The following is a 16,369-nucleotide window of genomic DNA, read 5'->3' as shown; positions in this document are numbered from 1 at the left end:
ATTCAGTGAAGACCATCACACTTCATTGTCTGGACAGTGATTCTTTCTGAGGCGAAAATTATTATTATTATTATTATTTTTTAAATTTTTTATTTACTTATGATAGTCACACAGAGAGAGAGAGAGAGAGAGAGGCAGAGACATAGGCAGAGGGAGAAGCAGGCTCCATGCACCGGGAGCCCGACGTGGGATTCGATCCCGGGTCTCCAGGATCACGCCCCGGGCCAAAGGCAGGCACTAAACCGCTGCGCCACCCAGGGATCCCTGAGGCGAAAATTATTAACTTTTGAGCAATTAGAAATAGATCAAATTGGAATGCTGTCCTCAGAATGAGGATAGATTACAAAGTAATATGGGGATTAATTATATTTTAAATAAAGAATCTTCATCTATCAGAAGGCATTGAATAAAAGCTTATATTTAAATATGTATAAATGTAAACAGCTCTATTTTAACTTGAAAGTTAATATCTGCTTTATGGATGAAATGATTTTTCCTCTAAAAAATTGAATGAAATTGAAACAATACAATTTAAATGTACTGTAATTGCGAAAACTAGAATATTTTATACATCACTTCTAGTAGGATTAGTTCATATAATCGTGAAGAAAAACAGATTACAATTTTCTACCTGAATTTTTGGACACTTTAAATGATAATTTCTGATGATTTTTTTCTGGCTTTTAAAAAATTAATTATAATTTATTTGATAAACATTTGTAGTATTTCCTAGCCTCCCTAATGGGATTTGGGAATTTGAATTTATATGGATAAGGTAATAGATGTTTGTACTTAGGCAAAGTTCTTCTAAAATTGGAGCTTTGCTCTAAGTTTGTTAGTAATTAATGGGTATTGGTAATATGTATGAAGTAAAGCTCATTCTAATGATGAATCAAAAGAAAATTTCACAAAAATGTCAAATGCCTGTAATTATTGATAATCAAATGGGATTCCAACACTATTCATACATTCTTATCACCCTGCAGGCAAATTAAAGTCTATGACTATTGTTGAAAGAATATTTGGATTTATGTGAGGTAAATCTTTGGTTTGAAACTATATAATATATTCTTTAAAAAATACTCATAAAAAGAAGAACTTGTAGCTCAGAAAAAGAAGCCAGATAAATTGAGAAAGTTTAAGACCAGAGGGCATTCAGTAGAGTTAAAATTTAAGTATGTGGGCATATATGTATTTTAATAATACTGAAAATTAAACAATAGGAGGTCGAGATGGCTTATCCAGGTAGATATCATACATATTAATCTTGCACCTATAACTGTAGGAAGTCATTATCGTTGGGCTAGGTAATGGTAATGAAATGAACCATGAAACAAAATTTGGAGACTGAGTTGCTGGCTTTTAATCATGACAAAGAAAAGGTTCTTTTCTCTAGATGTTTCTACTTCCAAGAAAACACTAGTGACTAGAAGAATGCCAACTTGGAAATTGGAACTGAACTGAAGAAATGGAACCAAATTGACCATCAATTAGTATTTAAATAAGTGCTCAGAATGAGAGTTCAAGAGCAATTCTTGAACAAAGTAAAATGATAAAATACCATTAGTGAGCTACATTCCTAAGAACAAAGGAAACAGTGTAGAAAAAATTTTGAACTTTGTTATTTGTTTACTTTAATATCATACAGTTTTAGGTCTCTTTTCTTGGATTGTCAGATAAAACAAATGGGTAATGACTTTTCATTCAATAAAAATATTTTTTTGTATATATTTTTTAAGATTGTATTTATTTATTCGTGAGAGACACAAAGAAAGAGGGAGAGGCAGAGAGAGAAGCAGGCTCCATGCAGGGAGCCTGACGTGGGACTCAATCCCAGGTCTCCAGGATCACACCCTGCGCTGAAAGCGGTGCTACACCACTGAGCCACCGGGCTGCCCGTGAGATTTTTTTAGTATTAAAGGAAAAGTACAAATATAATATAGGATTAAAAATCTAAATGGTGATTATGTATTACTAAAATTTAATTGGCAGTATCAGTATGGATGCATGTCTTTCTAAGAAAAAAGTCAAGTCTTCTTTGTCCACTAAAAGACTTTACCTCAGTGTCCAGATTCTGATTGTTTATTTTTCCACTAAAATGAACCTGAGTTCCTTGAAGGTATTAGGGGAGGGCAGGTATAAATGAGACTGGAAAATCATGTTGTGTCTGAAAGCAAGGAGGCTTTTAAATATTAATGGAATCATGTCAAAGGATCATAGAAACCAACATTAATGGAGTTCTCTCAGGCCAAAGTGTGAGAACTAGAACTTCAAAAGAAATAGCCGTGGTCCATTCAAACAAATTAGATCTAAAAAGCCATGAATCTTAAAGTATTCTAAAATCAAGTCATTTAATAATCTTGTCTATTTATGTTATTGCATAAATGAAGAAAATAGAAACTATTAAATATTAACTTATTTAAGGTATTTTCTAAATCAAGGGAAATAGCAGTTAAAACACACACATGTGAACCAGAGATAGGCAACAAGTGAAATGTAGAAAATTCACTGCTATAAAATATTATTTATCCTAAGAATTATGCGGGCTTAAGAATATATAAAAAAACAAAAGTGAATCTATTCAAAAGGAATTGTAGTTAGGTTTCTAAAGATCCTGGCAATGATACAAATGATCCATTTAGGCTTTGATTTTTTAAGTGAAATCTTAATAAATTGTTTTCAATATTAAAACATCTAAGATAACTTTAAATTCATGGCTTTTATAAGTTTCGTATATTAAAATTAGGATTACTTTATGGTCATCCTTACAATATGAATGATTACAAAGGTAATACTTGATATAATTTAATTAAATCTACCTAATATTGCAACTGTTAACCTTTACTTGCTTGACCTGCAACAGACCAACACCAACAAGGACAAATCTGCCTCACGATCAATAAAGTCCTTTCTCAACATACTTCTACTCTTTAACCCCATCTGGAAGAGATCCTTGTGTCTCCAAAATCCCATTTCCCTGGCCTAATACAGGAATTACTCGGTGCCATGCATATGTAAAAGACAGTTGATAGGATAAAAATCATCTTGTTCATACTCCGTTTTATACTGGAGCTGTTTCTCATTCTGTGTACTAACTTCTTTGTGAGGTTTATAATGCAGGAAAAAGTCCAGGCCCCATATAGAACAACATCAGAGTTTCGATCCTTTACCCACCTCCAAATGGCATTCCAATTTAATTCACTACTACAGCAAGTTAATGAGAATATACCTGTTGTCTAGATGGCTCAAGATTTTTTCCTTCAGGATGGTAAGTGCTATTTTAGCAAGTCCTTCAAGGTGCACATTTCCTAATACATTTGTGAAGTGCTAAACAATTGAAACGATATACCTTCAACTACATTTAAAAGATAGTGACTGTAGCGTTAACACATGCCCATCAGGAAGGCCTTGTTTCCCTGCCTGTCTCCCTCAAGGGTTTCCATGAATCACTGAGAAGGCGTGTCTATTAGCATAATGAATATGTAGCTTTAAGAGTGTGACGAAAGCTGCTATTCCATCACCCACAGTAATTCACATCATACATTCTAAAAGTTGAACCTTGAATTTATTAAGAGATTGTTACGTGTTTTCCTATTCCGGAACTAGAGGCTAGTTATGAGTCTTCAGGATAACCTCTTAGGGGTATGGAATACTTTCCTGGACGAATGGGATGCTTTCTTTTAAACAAAGATTATCAGTATTCCTCTCAACGAGCCTTTTTAAATGTTTCCTGACTTATGTCTACCTTTCCGCTCCTACCTGATTGTTCAGAAGCTTTTTCTTCCCTGATGACTATGGCATGGTTCTTAGAAGCTAGAAGTCTGAATAACCAATTTAAAGCATAATTATCTAGCACTGTGAAGAGTTGCATTGTCCACAACCCTTAACTCTATCCTAGGCATGTGTTCTGGAAGTATTGTGTATGCACCAGCCTACAGTATAAGGATGTTACTGACAGTGCCAGTAATGACAACTAAAGGCTCAAAGTAGACCCAAGACAATAGAAAAGAAGATTGGGAAATTATTTGGCGATAAGAATCACTCTATTACAATTCATATACATAGGGAAATGACTTTTAGGAACATAATGTTAAATCAAAAACTCAAGTAATGTAGAATGGCTACCCTTATATAACACCGTGCAAGACCAGCTGAGAAATTGTTTAGTTGCTTAGAGTTATTTCTGTAAAGTTAAAAACAAAAGCAGAAAAACAATAAATTTAAAAATGTGGCTTCACAGTGAAAAACACACAGAGGCTTTGCTATTTTATTTTATTTATTTTTTTGCTTTGTTAGTTTAAAATTGGTGATGTGTGTTTGATTTTTTCCCCTCAAAATTTGTACCTTCATTCAGTTTCTCCACCCCAACTCCCCATCTCTTGTAACTACAGATCTGATTTCTTTGTCTATGAATTTTTTGTTTGTTTTGCCATATTTAGTAAGTCAGATCATGTTATCTGTTTGAATGATTTACTTGCATAATGTCTACAAGTTCTGTCCATGTTGTTGCAAATGACAGGATCTCCTTTTTTTGTGGCTGAATAATGTTTTAGTGTATATGTGTAGAGCAGTCTCTTTATCCATTCATCTATTTATGGACATTTAGGTTCTTTCCATGTCTAGGTATTATAGATCTCGCTACTATGAACATGGGAGTATAGTTGTCTTTGACATAGTGTTTTCTTTTCCTTTGGATATATTTCCAAAAGTGGAATATTTGTATCATATGGTAATTCTATTTTTAATTTTTTGAGGAACTCTCATAGTATTTTCTATTATGGCTGTGCCAGTTTACCATACCTGCAACAGTACATGAGGATTCCCTTTTTTCCATAACCTTGCAAACACTTCTTTATTTGTTTGTTTATTTATTTATTTATTTATTGGATGATAACCATTCTAATTGGTATGAGGCTATATCTTATTATTCTTTTAATTTACATTTCCCTAATGATTAGTGATATTGTATCTGTTCATGGACCTTTTGGTCATTGGTGTATCTTTTCTGGGAAAATATCTATTCAAGTTGTTGGCCCATTTTTTAATTGGATTATTTGTTTTTTGAATATTGAGTCTATGTTTTTTTTTTTTTAATATATTGGATATTAACCCTTATCAGAGATGGAGTTTGCAAATATTTTTTTCCGTTTTGTATGTTGTCTGTTCATTCTGATGATTGTTTCTTTTCTTTTTTTCTTTTTTCTTTTTTTTTCTTTTTTAATTTTTTTTTTCTTTTCTTTTTTTAAAGATTTTTATTTATTTATTTATTCATGAGAGACATACAGAGAGAGCTAGAAGCAGAGACACAGACACAGACAGAGGGAGAAGCAGGCTCCATGCAGGGAGCCCGACGTGGGACTCCATCCCGGGTCTCCAGGATCAGGCCCTGGGCTGAAGGTGGTGCTAAACTGCTGAGCCACCCAGGCTGCCCTGTTGATTGTTTCTTTTGCTAGGCAGAAGCTTTTCAGTCTGATGTAGTCCTTAGTTTTATCTTGTTGCTTTTGCTTTAGCATATCCAAAAAAATCATTGCCTTGGCTAATGTCAAGGAACTTATTCCCTGTGTTTTCTTCTAGGGGTTTTATGGTTTCTGGATTTACATTTAAGTTTTTAGAACATTTGAAGTTAATTTTTGTGAGTGATATAATGGGCCCAGTTTCATTCTTTTGCATGTGAATATCCAATATTCTCAGCACATTGATTTAAAGAGTGTCTTCTCTCTATTGAGTGTTCTTGGCTGTCTTGTTAAATATTATTTAACAATATATGTATAGTTTTATTTCTGGGCTCTTGAATCTGCTTATGTTTCTATAATTCTTAAGCACTTCACATTCATTGTGAATTTTTAGGTGTTTAGAATTTTTATGTATAATAAAAACAAAATCCAAAAGAGTAGAAAGAGAACTTTTTTCAAAATATTAAGTGTCTTAAAAAAAATCTTTGAGGCTAGACAAAACTTTGGCTAAATTAATCCTCTCAAGGGGCACCTCAGTGGCTTGGTCAGTTAAGTGCTGGACTCTTGGCTTTGACTCAGATCATGATCTCTTGGATTGTGAGATCAAGCCCCTTCATCTGGCTCCATGTTCAGGGGGAGTCTGCTTCAGTATTCCCTCCTGATGCCTCTTCACCCCATCTCTCTCTCTCTCTCCCATGTGTGCTCTCTCTAAAATAATAAATCTTTAAAAAAATACATTAATTTTCTTACAGAGAGGGGACAACAATATAAAAGCATAATAAAAGGAGAAAAATGTGGTTGAAAAGGAAATTGACATTTGTGTGGGGGTTATGGTAATTGGTGAGGGTGGAGTCAGATCATAGAAGAGAAATGGTCTATTTTACAGTTTTTCCAACATTTTTTTCTATTTCATGCATATATATACATATTTTTTTCTTTTTCTGTTAGGAAATTTAATCTACAGAAGCAATACTTCTCATTCATTCAGTGAAGCCATGTAATTCTTTTAAGAACGTATATTTTGGGGCAGTCCCGGCGGCGCAGCAGTTTAGTGCCGCCAGCAGTCCAGGGTGTGATCGAGGCCCACGTCAGGCTCCCTGCAGGGACCCTGCTTCTCCCTCTGCCTGTGTCTCTGCCTCTCTCTCTCCCTCTCTCTCAATAAATAACTAAATAAATCTTAAAAAAAAAAAAAAGAAAGTATATTTGGTGGATTGGATTAAATTTGTGAACAAATAATTAAAAGGAGTCACTAAAGTTATTAGATAGAAGGCTAAATACACCCCAGGAACTAGATAAATTAGTATTTCTTAACTATAATGAACATGCAAATTGCTTACGGATTTTTGTCAAAGTTCAAATCAGTAGATCTGGGGTGACTTTCTCAATTGTAACGGGTTCAATGTAATGACTGCTGCTTGTCCTTGCATTACACTTTGAATAGCAAGGAGTCAAAATCTTTCCCAGATTTAAAGTTTTTAATAACTTATGTTGTGATATTTTCAGGGATACACAAGTTTGAATAAGAACTATTCGTACCATAATGCTAAAAGTAGAAACATGGGCAATGAAGATAAATTTTGAACAGCGATAGATACTGAACTTAAAATTCCAGAGGAGTATAGTCTATTTCCTGGTATAAAGATTATGTCTCCTTCTTGACTAAGGTTCTGTTAGTAATGCCAGAAAGAAGTGCTTTTTTTAGAGAAGAATTTAAAAGGTGATTCTTAATTAGTACTTATATTTTAGTACTTCTTAATTAATATTCAGTCTTTGTTTCCTTTAGGAAAGAAATGATATGTTAAGAAAAAGGAAAAATGTGTTATTTTCAGAGTCTAAGAACATATGTTTTGTGTTTATTAATTTCCATTTAATGCACAGGATATTCAACTTGAAAAAATTCTCTTCTGCTTATTATTTTTTTATTATAAGATCTGCTTTGAAGATATGAATAATGGTTCTTGTCCTATCTTGTTTGATAGGATATAGATAATTCTGTTTAATCTAAGTTTTTTATCTTTTGTCCCTGGGTAAGGTAGACAAATTGAGTTTCACTTTTAGTTTATTTATTTTGTCAGAGATTCTGAATCAGGAGTTTAAAGTCTCTGTCTGACAAGAAAAAGTCAACATCTGTTGAGTTGATTTATTATTTATGTATTAGATTTTATGGCACTTTTCCTCTGAAGAGCCGAAAGCATCCTACACATAATTCTTACATTTTTCAAATACATTTCACAAGAAACACCTATAAACATCCCAACATGAAAAGTGACAGAAAAGGAATCCAGTGAGGAAAACAAGGAAGAAGAGGCCCCCAGGGCAAATGATCACAGCCTCAAATAGGAGGTGTGCCTAATAATTTAAGCATTCATGTTGCAAGGCCACTGGGGATACACTTGTCTCTGCCAAAGCTTTCCCCCTGCACATCTGCTGTCATTGCATGCTACCTGGCTCCCAGGTGCTCCTGTTCTCTGTGGCTATCTTCTCTATACTGTGAGCATCCAACATTTTGTTGATTAGGGTAATCTGGGAATTTAGTATGATGAGAACTTAGGTTTCCCAAATGGTTTTTGCTCTCTACTCTTACAGATAGGGGAGTTTCTTAGAAGGTGGGTTTGTGGTAGCAAAGAAAGTAAAGGTTGTTAAAACCTGTTGTATACTATTTCATGACTTATATGTGACCATTTAAAATGATTTGATTAAATAACAAAATAATTGGTTCTAATTATTTTGAATAAATAAGGTAAGGTTGAACAAAATCATGGGAAGTTTTCATGAAGACTGTTTAGAGATATGAAAGCACTTTTTACATGTTTTACATTCCACTTACAGTGCAGATCATTGTTCAAAAAACCAAATTGAAATATTCCAATTTTATTATCCCGTAAACATCTATGATTTTATGTAATGCCTAAATATTCTGTGTTTTTCAATGTTTTTAACATGGAAAAAAAGACAATTAGGATGTCACTGATGAAATGCCCTTTCTGTAATTTTCCTTTGTTTGGGAAGTATGTTCATATGGTTTGATAGCTGAGGCATAAGAGACATAACTTCTTTAATTTTTTCAGGAACTCATAGTCTGAAATATTGCACATTTTGAAAAGTATTAAATATTTCTTTGGAAGTAAAATGGAACCTTGCTGAGATAATAAGCATATAATTTTAAGTTTCATGAAATTTCATAATTCTATGTTGAAAATCATATTCTTGACTCATGTTAACTGCCTACATTCACTTTTTAGTAGAAAATAGAACCACAAAACACATGAAGTTATTAAAAAATAAAAATATATATAGCATGGTGCTATATTTTTTTTAAATGAAAGTTACTACAGTGACTCAAAATTTATTATGTTCTGCAATTTATCTGATGATTTGAAAGTTCCTAGAGCTTTAATGAACATCGACCCAGCCATTTTTATTTTTTTTTAAGATTTTATTTATTTATTTGATAGAGGGAGAGAGAGCAAGAAAGAGAGAGAGAGAGCACAAGCAGAGAAGGGCAAAGGGAGAAGCAGGCTCTCTGCTGAGCAGAAAGCCTGATGCGGGGCTCAGTCCCAGGACTCAGGGATCATGCCTAAACCAAAGGCAGATGCTTATCTGACTGAGCCCTTCAGGTGCCCCTCACTAGCTATTTAAATTGAAATTTGTTGCTGGACTCAATATAAGGCAAAGAGCAATAAAAAAACTTGACTGACAGAGAAAAGTAAGCATTTTCTCATGGAAGATGAAGGATAAAAAAATATAAAACTTTTTTATATTATTAATAAGATTGAAAATAAGAATGCATTTGCTTTGACCTTCTAAGAGCATAATAAAGAGAGACAATGAGGCAGGAGACTTCTGTATTTAGTTTTCTGTCTTTGCCTCTGATGCAAGCTGTGTTTCTACAAAACCACTTTATGAATTATTTGTCCACAATGTGTTATGCCTCTGCTGTCTTTTTTGTGTTGAGTTGTATATCAAAGCAGTGACTGAAATGAGCAGGTGCTAGAGATAAGCATGTTTCTGAAACAGTATTCCTTGTCTTTTATAGTCTCTTTAAACATGTAGAGAAAGGAACTTGGAATAATATTGTTTTTGTGTATCCTTGATGAAACATAGGAGTTTCAACACTTTCCTTATTGAGACAAACATATTTATTTGAAACGGAACCTTGAAACAGTTCATAAGATGGATCTGATCCTCAATTACCAAAAGGCTACTTATGTCTTAGTACTTTTCAATATATTTCTTTCTAACTATATAGACTCTGGCTTTTATGTAGCTTGCTTAAATCAATTAGTGTGTTAAACTGTCTGCCTCTGTTAGAAGGATTAACAGGATCCTCCTCCTGCATCTTGATAGTGTTAACAATACCCTTCTTGATTGCCTAGACTTCAATGGAAGACATGTTATTATCTATATTGTCATAGGTTTCATACGTAGTAAGACCTTATAGAAGCTGAAGTATGAATTAATCTCTAAGGAGCCGATAGGACTAAACTGACCAGAGAGGTGTGAAATACATGGATAATGAGGGTGGAGCTTGGCTCTGAGGAGGTAAATAGTGGCATTTGAAACCAAAAGAATTGGTAGGAATAGATTGGGGCAGGAGGTGAAGCTTAAGTACCTGGATGAAGAGTTGATAGGCACTTGAGAGCATTTAAGCATCTGTGACCATAGGGAAGGAAGTGCTTTAAATAATTTAACATAATTTTTGAGAACCATGTATGAAATGTGTCGAATGCATACCTGACACCAATCTGGCAAGGACATGAAACAAAGTGGTGACATTTAGAGTGAGAAGAAAGGGACACATGTGGCAGATAATTTAAAGGAAACTTCCATAAGAATTGGAGACTAGCTTTTGCTCATTTCTGAAGCAATTACTGTAATAAAATGAATGAAATTGTGAAAAAAAAAAAAAAAAAAGACTGGTTGAATGTCAAAGGATTAAGTTTTTCTTTCTTTAAAATTGTCCCAGTGCTTTTGCATTAGGAAATGACCAGCATTAGGGACCTTGAGACATATAATGATACTGGTTTTAAAAATGTTGATTTTGGGGGTGCCTGGGTGGCTCAGCGGTTGAGCATCTGCTTTTGGCCCAGGGCGTGATCCTGAGTCCAGGGATCGAGTTCCATATCAGGTTCCCTGCAGGGAGCCTGCTTCTCCCTCTGCCTCTGTCTCTTTGTGTCTCTCATGAATAAATAAATAAAATCTTCAAAAAAAAAGTTGATTTTGATCTTAGACATACTGAATTGGAGAAAAGAATGTTTCTAGGAGAGAATAAGACTTGCTGAGGAGATAAAGGGACAATATAGATTTGGGAATAAATTTCTATATTTAAATCAAAAGGCTTCCAAAAAGACTGGCTTGACCTTGGATAAAATAAGTAGTGAACTTTAATAAATTTAATAAGTAAGTAAATAAATAAAATTGAGAAATGGTAGCTTTGCATCAATTGAAATTGATCTAAGTGAATGTAATTTAGAGACATCGGACAAATTGCTGCATATTTTTTTCATTATTATAAAAGTAAGGAAGGTCATTCTAGTAAATTTTTAAAAATTAGGAAAAATAGAAATTAGAAAGAGAATAAAAGAGCCTTAAAATCACCATAGACAATACAACTAGTAGTGTTTTAACAAATTGTCACCTTTTTGTATGTAACTTAATGTATTTCTGTATTTTTTTTATTTCTGTATTTTTATGCTAAATTTAGTATCTGTTTTGGCTTTACATTAACTTTTGTCATACTACTAAAATTTTAAACATCATATATTGATAGCTGTCTTCACTGAATTCTACAAAGAAGAGTGATAAAGAGGCCACCTTGAGAGTCAGATGGCTTTGTTTGAAATTCTAGAATCATTACTAACTTGTTGCATGATCTTCTGGAAATCATGGAACTTCTCTAAGCCTAAATAATTTCCTATAAAAATATGACAATTTCATTAAATGCATTGGGAAGATTAAAGATATAATGTGTATTAAACATTTATCACAGAGTCTGTTAATTCTGTAAACAAAGTGTCTATAAATTTAATAGTTCTGTCTGGAAATACCTATTTGTCTTTTGTCTTTGTTTCCATTTTTCTCCTTTAATGACTTCATCCATATTTGTTTATCATGTTTTGTTTTGTTTACAGTTTTTTTCTTTCCCTCCCTCCCTCTTCTTAATAAACTACATTTTCAACTTGAGACTGGGAAAGAGGAAAACTAAAAAAAATCTATGACAGTTCACCTTCAGCACAATTATAACATTACTACCTCATTCCCAGCCTTTATTAGGCAAACAGGCCACTGGATATGTCACTTACAGGTGCCTCTGCATCTGGTCTATTTAATGACTTAGTCTTCTAGCCTCAGATGTCCTTTGCCAGGACGTTGCTTATTGCTTGCCTGGTTATGAGACCCAACTAGTTATGGGGCAAAGTTGGGTGTACCCCACCTTTTTTTTTTAAAAGATTTTATTCATTTATCCATGAGAGGCACAGAGAGATGCAGAGAGAGAGGCAGAGACACAGGCAGAGGGAGAAGCAGGGTCCATGCAGGGGGCCCGACGTGGGACTCAACCCAGGGACTCCAGGATCAGGTCCTGGGCTGAAGGCGGCGCTAAACCGCTGGGCCACTGGGCTGCCCTGTACCCCACCTTTTAATTTGACTCCCACCTTGCCCTGCTCATAACTTTTTGGTCCAGCACAGACCTGTCTACTTCTTAGTTCTGACTCTTCTGGTGGGCTATACTTCCTCCTAAAAATAGCCCATCCTTCCTCTCTAAAACTAGGAAACTTAACTGCAACTGGTTGCTACAGTAAAGACCTACATGAACATTAGACAAAAGGGAAAGCTAAAGAGTTGTCAAAAATTCATATTCTCCTACAAGTGGCAAAACCAAAATGTCATTACCCCTACCTGGCCCATTTCTGAGGTGATTTCAGCAGGACACTGAGTACACACCATTTTTTTTCTTTAGCTATTAGTATTTTTATCGTTTTAAAATAAAATAATCTTGGAGGAGTCATTCTTTTGATTTTTAAATGGTGAAGTAGGGTGTGTGTGTGTGTATGTGTCTATATGTGTGTGTGTGTGGCTTGAGGTCACAGGAAATGAGAAAGATTTTAGTTTAAAACGAAATTGTGACTGTCTATCAAAATGATCGATGGAAAATATAGAATAGCATCCGGCTTCAGGTCACTCGAGGGAGGTACAGCAGGATATTGCTTGGCATTTCTGCCAATAATTTATGGAATTGACTGACCAAGCACCTTTTACATCTATAATTATGATGAGCTGTTGTGAAAATGTCACAAGGTGAGCCACAATCTGCCCTGCTGTTGTCTCCATGCCCATTAAAATTTTCTGACAGTTCCAATCCCTCCTAACAAGCCCCAGAGTTACATTCTTTAAAGATGGTACAATGAGCTAGCTTGAAATACATGTTTGTACTTCAGAGGCATTCGGTACTTTTTCTCCTACAGGAGTAAAGCTTACATCGAAAGTTTGTGCCTCATACACAGCTTTGGTGTTTATAAAAACTCTCAGATAATTCTCAGAGATACAAATACGAACTTTGCAAAATGATATAGCTAAACGCAACAAGTAAATTTTTGCTACTCATGGTTCTTGCTTCTTTTCTTCATTTGTCAAGTTTTACATGATGTAGAAAGCGTCTTTAAATTTTGGGTAATTTGGGTGCCTGGGTGGCTCAGCAGTGGAGCATCTTTGCCTTAGGGTGTAATCCCAGGGTCCCAGATCGAGTCCTCCGTCAGGTTTCCTGCGTGGAGCCTGCTTCTCCCTCTGCCTATGTCTCTGCCTCTCTCTCTGTGTGTCTCTCATGAATAAATAAATAAATAAATAAATAAATAAATAAATAAATACAATCTTTTAAAAAACAAATACATTTTGAGTAATTTTCAAGTACATTTGTGAATTTTAAACTATTATAAAATAATATTTCAATTTGAGGTTTAGCATTCTGTCTTGACATGAGTGATCATAACATGTGCGTAAGTTTCTCTGCTTTTGTTTTTCTATTGACCTATGAGGTAGTATTAACATTGTATGAAACATGAAGGTTTATGTTAAGTTCGATGTCAGATGCCAAAGATCTATATTGAGTGGACTTTGGTTAAGGCATAACAAGAGCATTATTTGATCTAGCCTATCAAATAACCACCTTCTAAAAACAGTATCTCCTTTTACAGGAGATGCTATTCAGGCATGGCAGACAGCTTGTCCAGATTAGAGGGTTCATCATCTATACCAACATTAATTTTTATTTTATGAAAATTTTCAAACATATGCAAACCCCAAAATAATAGTATAATGAACTCTTAGGTGTCCATTGCGCTTAAGTTTAAGCAATTATCAACTCTTGGGCAATCTTATTTCACCACCCTACTTTCCATCCATCTATCTCTATTTCGTTTTGAAGCAGATGCTTAGATTACTTATATCTAATAATTAAAAATTATTAAAGAAATTACCAATAATGCCACCATCATCCTTAAAAAATAAGTTCTTAATATTATTAAATAAAAGAAGCTCAAATTTCTGTTTCTTCTTTTCTTTTACTATCTTTGACTATGATTACAGTAAGCTTGATGCATTGAAATTGGTTCATGCAATTGCTCTATATGAACTTAGGGCTTCCTTTCGCCTACTTATTTTTTTGCAGTTCAATATTGAAATAACAGTATTGCTTGACAAAATTGCTTATAGTCTGTGGGCATCCTTCTTTGTTATTTAAGATGTTATGCTGGTCGGGGATCCCTGGGTGGCACAGCGGTTTGGCTCCTGCCTTTGGCCCAGGGCATGATCCTGGAGACCCAGGATCGAATCCCACGTCGGGCTCCCTGCATGGAGCCTGCTTCTCCCTCTGCCTGTGTCTCTGCCTCTCTCTCTCTCTCTCACTGTGTGCCTATCATAAATAAATAAAAATTAAAAAAAATAAATAAAATCTTAAAAAAAAAAGATGTTATGCTGGTCAATTTAGAGGTTTCATTAGGTAAAGGGTTTTATACTTTTAAAGATTCCTTCTATAGGTGATAATGATTACTTACATTATAAAGGACCCATTGTGTGATTTTTCTTCTTTTGGCAGCTGTAATTATTTCATCAATGATTGCAAAATCATGATATTCTAATTCTTATCTTTTTCTTTATTGGCCTCAATACATTTATGAAGAGAAAATTTCCCCCATTAATTTTTTGTTACTTTGAGTTACAATCCATAAAAAAAAGCAATTGATGCTTGATATTTTTCCATCATCCAATTTTATAAAATAATAAGTTAATTATATGGCATCTTCCATAAGTTATCAGTGATGTTTTTCAAAATTAATACATTCCTAAGGATTTAAAAATATTGATGAGTTAGTCTTCCATTTTAAAAAGATAGCAATATTAATATAATTAGAACAATACTAGTTTTAGATGAATGGTAGCATACTATGGAAATTTTCTCTCCTTTGCCAACTTATTAGAAATACATACTAACAATTACTCCGTAGCAATATATACTAGTTAATCATTATTACTTTCATAAATATGTGTATTTTGTTATATGATTATGAAATAACTTATTCAAGTTTCTTTTTTTTACACCTTACAGTCTTGAATTAAGCACATAAAACTGCATTATATAATATATTTCTCCATGAACTTTTTGTCAAATTCAGATCACAGTGTATCATTCACAAATCTTTTGTCTTTCTTCTGATCATCTACACCTTTTTGCACAGTTCTTGAAAACAACATCATCGTCCCACCTTCTTTTAACTTTGAAGTTGGCCTGAGGCTGGGATGGACCAGTGAGATTAAGGAGAGGGTTTCCACTCAAAATGTTTTCCATACGTATTCTTTCTTCTTCAGCTTTCTGTTCTTGTTCCTTCCTGGCCTGCTCTTCAGCTCTTTCTTTTTTAATTTTTTTCTGGTTCTGCAAGAAGAGCTGCAGTGTCATCATCATCACTCTCCTCTTCAAAATCTTCATCCTCGTCTTCCTCATCTGTTAGAGGATCATCTGCAGCAAGGTTGGCAGCAGGAATCTGGTCTAACCGAGGCTCTTTGATACCGACAAGGAGGTTGTATGTTCTCTTGTTGGACGGTCTCTATTTTTTTCTCTTGCAGCAGCTCGCTCTCTCTCTTCCAGCTCCCTCCTGAAGTAATGGTTGCTAACCTCTTCAGGGGCATCCTGAGTAGTTTGTGTATATTTTATCTTTTTATGAGAAGGTAGGTCTCTACTTGAATACTGCTTAGAGAGTTGGCTCAAATCACCTTCTCCTTTTCCTCTCCCACCTCTCTCAGGTTCAAAAGTTGGCCTAGCTGCTGTTGTCATCTTTTATGCTCCCAGAAGCCTCTGCACCCCTCAAGTTTCTATTAAGAGTTAGTTCTAATCTTTTACTATTATAAATTGTTATGGTCTAATTCACAGATAGTTGCATATATCTTTCTAATTTGCATGATATCTTTAGGATACTTTTCTAGGAGAAGATATGGCTATATCAAAGATTAGAGCATTTATGATTTTGCTGAATATTGCCAAATTCCCTTTCACAATGGTTGTACCATTTTGCATTCCTTCCAGCAATGCATGAATGCCCCTATGCCTTCAGTTTCATCAAGAAAATCTAACTTGAATTTTTGCCAATTTCAGCAACATACTCAAGTTAGTCCAAAAGAAAAGCCAGTACTTTTTTTTAACTCATCTATATTCTTTTCCCTGATGCCTAATTTATATTGCTTGTAATATAAAAGTAATTCGACTTCTTCATCCTGCAAAAAGCATGTGCTTCTCCATTTATTAATTCTACTACTTCTTTATGCTGCTTCAAGGACGTGCTTCTCCATTTATTCCAAGACATTATTACAATCTACATTAAACATGTGAGTCTACTGACTTCTTTTTATGTATTTCACAACTGTACACAAAT

At 34.3% G+C, this 16,369-nt stretch overlaps 1 pseudogene; it reads right to left on the bottom strand.

The window, feature by feature from the left end:
* Positions 1 to 15,077: 15,077 nt before the first annotated feature.
* LOC112654012 (spliceosome-associated protein CWC15 homolog) lies at positions 15,078 to 15,797 on the bottom strand (annotated as a pseudogene).
* Between the last annotated feature and the right edge of the window lie 572 nt (positions 15,798 to 16,369).

Source organism: Canis lupus, chromosome 3 (assembly GCF_003254725.2).
Source record: "Canis lupus dingo isolate Sandy chromosome 3, ASM325472v2, whole genome shotgun sequence".
Lineage (NCBI taxonomy): Eukaryota > Metazoa > Chordata > Mammalia > Carnivora > Canidae > Canis > Canis lupus.
The sequence above is the reverse complement of the archived record's forward strand: the minus strand, read 5'-3'. Positions and strand labels throughout refer to the sequence as shown.